Source organism: Asparagus officinalis, chromosome 3 (genome assembly GCF_001876935.1).
Source record: "Asparagus officinalis chromosome 3, Aspof.V1, whole genome shotgun sequence".
NCBI classification, from domain to species: domain Eukaryota; kingdom Viridiplantae; phylum Streptophyta; class Magnoliopsida; order Asparagales; family Asparagaceae; genus Asparagus; species Asparagus officinalis.
The window spans coordinates 43,566,739-43,572,986 of record NC_033796.1 but is presented as its reverse complement, the minus strand read 5'-3'; positions in this window follow the sequence as shown (position 1 = coordinate 43,572,986).

Genomic DNA, 6,248 nt, shown 5'->3' with positions numbered 1-6,248 from the left:
CGTCGCTCGTTATCCGTCTCTCGTCGCCTGTCTCCCTTCGTCATTGTCGTCGCCCAACTCCGTCGCTCGGAGCCCGCTCGGACCCGTCTCCTTAGCCATTGTCCGTCACCCGCCGTCGTCACAGTCCTTGGATGTATGCTCTAAATCTTCGATAACAATAATATAGTTTCGGATGCGCATCAGGTGATGATCCTGATAATTTCAAATTTTTTGGGGGGGTTAAATTTTAGCTTTTTATTTTTTTTTTTTGTGCTAAATATGATCACATTTTGGCTATGCCCGGCAACGGAATTAGGTTTCGGGTAATTTTGGCTTGAATCAAAATTGCTAAAAATTGCTAATTGGTATTTTAAATAATATTGATCTCCATGGATTTTGTTGCATGTAAGAGATCTTTGAGACCCGAACGCGAATTCTTGTTTACATGAGTGACAAAATCTAGCATATTAATCTTGTTTCGTTGCAACTTTTTTTTATACAGGGGAGGGAACAATTTTGATTGTAATTGATGCAACTTTGATTTGGGTAACTCATTAATACTTCCGACTGGCCGGGGTTGGACACCGGCTTGAGGATCTTGGCAAGATGTAGCTTTTAGTTCTTGCTCTTATTGATCAGGTATACTACAGTCCCAACAGAGATCTTCAAGATATCTCCTTGCTTAATGTCGTGAGACTCTCGGTCTTGATTTCCTCTTATCTTAGTAATTGTTCCCTCCCCTGTATCAAAAAAAAAGTTGCATCAATTACAATCAAATTCGTAGGATGAAAAATGCAAAAAAGAATAATTTACTTGATAAAATCCCAGGATGTTGAACTTGTCGGCCCCATTCTGTTTTTAGTGCAATGTTACCGACAATCCCTTAGTTCATCTATTCACTTTTGTTCTTGTTTCAGGATGACTGACGAGACTATCTGTTGTTCTTGTTTCAGGATGACTGACGAGCTATATTCCCCGGATGCTAGATGCCAAATGTGATATGCAATTTTTTTGTGTGTATATATGTTTAGAAATTGATTTGTAAAATATTATTCTCAGTTTGTTACACTAAAAGTATTGTTCTCAATTTGTTACACTGAAAGTAGATAATGAAAGTTATTCTCAATTGGTGTTATGTGTTGGTTGATGATTGTTGCTATTATGAATGTTATGTTCTCCATAGGGTAACTGTGTAGCATGCTATTATGTGCTGGTTGATGATGGTTGAAATATTTTAATTCCAAGGCTCGTGTTTTTGTCTTGTAAGCTGAAAGCTCAAAGGTTTGTAAGCTACATTTCAGGTTATAGTATGACACCTGTAAGTATAGCACGTTATCCTGTAAGTATAGCATATTATCCTGTAAGTATAGCGCATTATCTTGTAAGTATAGCATAAAACTCTGTAAGTATAGCACATTATCCTGTAAGCATAGCATGTTATCTTAGAAGTATAGCACGTTATCCTGTAATTATAACACATTATCTTGTAAGTATAGCATGAAACTCTGTAAGTATAGCACGTTATCCTGTAAGTATAGCATGTTATCATGTAAGTATAACATATTATTTTATAAGTATAGCACGTTATCCTGTAAGTATATGTTATTTTGTAAGTATAGCACATTATCCTGTAAGTATAGCACGTTATACTGTAAGTATAGCATGAATTCATAAAAAATATTAAAATTTGTTACTTTTGATAAAATGTTAGTTAAATAAGGTTTTGTAATTAACCACTCATTAATTTCATATTATTATTTCACATGATTATTTCACACTAATTTTCTCATTATTATTCATAAATTCATAAAAATTAGTTAAATTTGTTATAATTGATGAAATTTTAGTTAAATTTGATTTTAGTATAGAATGATAACCTATAAGTATAGCATGAAATACATTACTTGTAAGTATAACACATTATCTTGTAAGTATAACACGTTATCCTGTAAGTATAACGCGTTATCGTGTAAGTATAGCATGAAACTCTGTAAGTATATCACGTTATTCTGTAAGTATAGCATGAAACTCTGTAAGTATAACACGTTATCCTGTAAGTATAGCACGTTATCCTGTAAGTATAGCACGTTATACTGTAAGTATATCATGAATTCATAAAAATTATTAAAATTTGTTACTTTTGATAAAATGTTAGTTAAATGAGGTTTTGTAATTAACCACCCATTAATTTCATATTATTATTTCACATGATTATTTCACACTAATTTTCTCATTATTATTCATGAATTCATAAAAATTAGTTAAATTTGATGAAATTTTAGTTAAATTTAATTTTAGTATAGAATGATAACCTGTAAGTATAACATAAACTACATTACTTGTAAGTATAGCACGTTATCCTGTAAGTATAACACGTTATCCTATAAGTATAGCACGTTATCCTGTAAGTATAGCATGAAACTCTGTAAGTATAGCACGTTATCCTGTAAGTATAGCACGTTATCCTATAAGTATAGCACATTATTTTGTAAATATAGTACGTTATCCTGTAAGTATAACACGTTATACTGTAAGTATAGCATGAATTCATAAAAATTATTAAAATTTGTTACTTTTGATAAAATGTTAGTTAAATGAGGTTTTGTAATTAACCACCCAGAATCACTCTCTCATTTGCCGGAAATCCTCATATACTAATTTTATGGCTCTTTTTTTGGTTTATTGTGTTTGTCAATCTTCAATTTGATTGTAGAGGTTTCTCGAGCTAGGGTTTGAAAATTGATGAGTTTATAAGAGAGAGTACAAGAATATATTAATGGAGAGAGAGAAGGGGAGAGGGGGGCAGAGAGAGAGAGAGAGAGAAGGAGAGAGTTGGAAAGGGAGAGAGAGTGGGAGGGAGAGAGGGGGGGAGAGGGAGAGGGAAAACCCCACATTACTCACTCTCTCTCTCTCTCTCTCTCTCTCTATCTCTCTCTCTCTTCATTTTTCTTTATTTTTATTTTTTTAGGGGGGGGGGGGTACATGAAAGGCTATAAGGCTATAATTGGTGAAAAAATTTAGGGGGGGCACATATGAAAGTATTATATTTTAAAAATTGGGTTTAGAAACAAATACAAAAAGAGAATTGGTTTTAAAGATACAAATAATAATGGTTGGGTTTAAAGATAAAGTTAAGTAAACAAATAGGTCTAAAAACAAAAACTCATTATTTGGGTATATATACCTGAACAACAAAACGAAAAAATCTATATAAGAATACAATGCATGCCTTCTTTATTCGGTCTTTTTTTCGTGTTGATAGCTAAGAGATGGCTGAAAATATAAAAAATCGTTGAATCTTAATGAAAAAACAATATGAACTTAATGATTAATAACGACCTGATCAAAAATATCAAAAATATCAAAAATCATTCAATCTTAATGAAAATATCAAAAATCATTCAATCTCATTGAAAAAACAACATGAACTTAACGATTAATAACCCCCCCTGATCAATTAAAAAGTAAAAAAAAACACAGTAACTAACGCACTTATCAATATCATTGAGAGTATAACCAAATGCTCTATCTCTTAGATCCACGCTACCGGTTTCATGCCAAACTTTTATAGCTGACTTCAACATAAGAAAGTATATTGTTTAACTCTCCTCCACTTGTCAAAGTTTTCCACATTAAAAAGAATCAAGGAAGCTAATGGTGGAAACTGATAAATATATAGGTTTTGGGAGAAAAATGATAATCTCTTCATTGATATTGTAGTGTTTATATACAAAGTAAATGGGCATTGTTCCTGTATCCTAACCGATGTGGGACTAAAAGAATACATACAAGACTACGTATGTATAATACTTAACACCCCACCTCAAACTGCAATTAGATCTGTCAAGGGTATTTTGCCAAGAAGAAATAGATATTGCTATACAGTATGAGCCTTGGTGAAGAGGTCTGCTAGTTGAAAATCAATGTTCGCATAGGAAAGGGTGATAGTACCAACAATGAAGTGATGATGAGTAAAATGACAATCTATCTCGATGTGCTTCATGCGCTCGTGAAAGACGAGGTTACTGATAATCTTAATCGACTCATGTTATCACATTGTAGAGGAGTCGCTATAGGAGAAGAGAGTTCCATGTCGAGGAGAAGATGTCGTAGCCAGACAATCTCAGTAGTGGTGAATGTCATTGCTCGATACTCAGATTCAGCATTGGAACGAGAGACAACATCTTGTTTATTGGCCTTCTAGGAGATCAGAGTCACCGAGAAAAATGTAATACCCAGTGGCGGATCTTCGGTCAATGGCATTGCTTGCCCGGTGCATATCACTGTAGGCACTAAGAGTAAGTGATAAGGATGTTGAAAAGAGAGCTCTGGTCGGAGTCTCTCAAAGGTAGCATAGCACACAAAGTAATACATATTGATGAGGAGTGAGGTGCGGCAACGAACTGACTAAGGACATATACATCATGAGATAAGTCGGGTCTAGTGATTGTGAGATAAACCAAACTTCCCACAAGATATCAGTATTGAGTGGCGTCAGGTAGCAGATTGCAATCGATGGCTTTGAGCTTGACATTCAATTCTAGGGGTGCTTAGGCTAGTTTCGGATCCATTAAATCTACTTGAGCAACGATATCTGCAGTGAAATTTTGTTGAGATAGATTATAGTAGCCACGAGAGGATTGCGTGATATCTCTAGCCCGAGGAAGTAGTGTAGGTCGTCGATATCTTTCATCTCAAACTCTTGCAGGAGATGAGATTTCATTTTGGTGATGGTAGCTGAGTCATTGCTAGTGATGATCATATCATCGACGTAGAGGAGGATTGTATCGTATCCATCACTAGTAGATATAAACATGGCAGAACCATATTCTCGCTAGGAATGAAGCTGACAGGTTACATGACCTGTGTGAATTTGGTGAACCATGTCCGGGGTGCTCGCTTGAGGCTGTAGATCCTGCATTGTAGGTGGCTGACTAGGACTTTGGAGTAGGGAAGCCTAGTATGTGGAGTCATGTAGAAGTCCTCGATGATGTAACCATGTAGGAAGGTATTTTTGACGTCCATCTGATACATGGGTCTACTGCTGGGCGGTAACGATGGCGAGCAGTGTGCATACGATAGTCATCTTGGCGACTGAGCAATGCTATCATCATATTCCATGCCGTATTGTTGTGGGAAGCCCATGGCGACTAATTGAGCCTTGTGTCGCTCAATGGTGCTATCTGCTCTTGTCTTAATCTTGTACATGGGTCTTGACCGGAGGGAGTGGAGTGAGATCCTAAGTATGAGTTTGCTGAAAAGTTACATGTTTATCTGTCATTGCATATTGTCTCTCAGGATATTTAACTGTATCATGGTAAGAGTTGGGAACCTCATAATCTGACATCATCATAAAGGAAGTTTAATAGGCAATGAAGATAAAGTTGGGGTCATGATATTTAGCTGGTGGTTGGCTACCTCTAGATTGGTATCTTGGCTCAGGTATAACATCTGAAGCAAGTGGCTCATCTGATGGGGTAGTTGGTAGATCCGTACAATGGGAGTCGGTGTGATGGTTATTTTTTCAAGTGGGGTGAGTGGTGAAAGGGTGGGATCTGTGATGGAGATCGAGTCAAGATTGGTTGTATTGTTAGTGGACAAATTTGGTTTTGTAATATACTCTTCATTGGGAGGTGGAGTTGATGATATTGTTGGAGAGGGAGTGATCGGTATGTTGAGGTCAAGAAATATGATATTAGTGAGGGTGGATGGCGGTGATGCTACAGGTGGAGATGACATGGCATAGTAGGGAAGGTGTTTGAAGAAAGTGACGTGAGGGGATATGCAAATGCGATTGGTATAAGGGTTCTAACAGCGGTGGCCTTTGTATTGAAGGTAATATCCAAGGAAGACACATTGCAGCACAAAGAGATAGTTTATTGAGTTCCGAGGATGGAATTTAAATGAAGCGGGTACAACCAAAAACTCAAAGCTGGGAGCAGTTTGGAGATGAGTGATGCAATTGCTGGAAATGTGTGAGGCCTTTGAGTGTGGATGAGGGAGTGCGGCTGATTAGTTTAGAAACTCGTGAGCAGGGTTTCTGCCGAGAATTGAACATGAACCGAGATAGATAAGATGAGTGATCTGGTGATTTCTAGAACATTGTGATGATGACATCAATCGGCTACTCCATTTTGTTGGTGGGTGTATGGAGAGGAGAACCAAGTCCGGGTGCCCTAAGATGCTAGAAGGTTGGTCAAGCGATGTGAGGTGTATTCCCCCTAAGTCGGAGCATAGAATTTTAAATTTTTTTAAAGAATTGATTATCA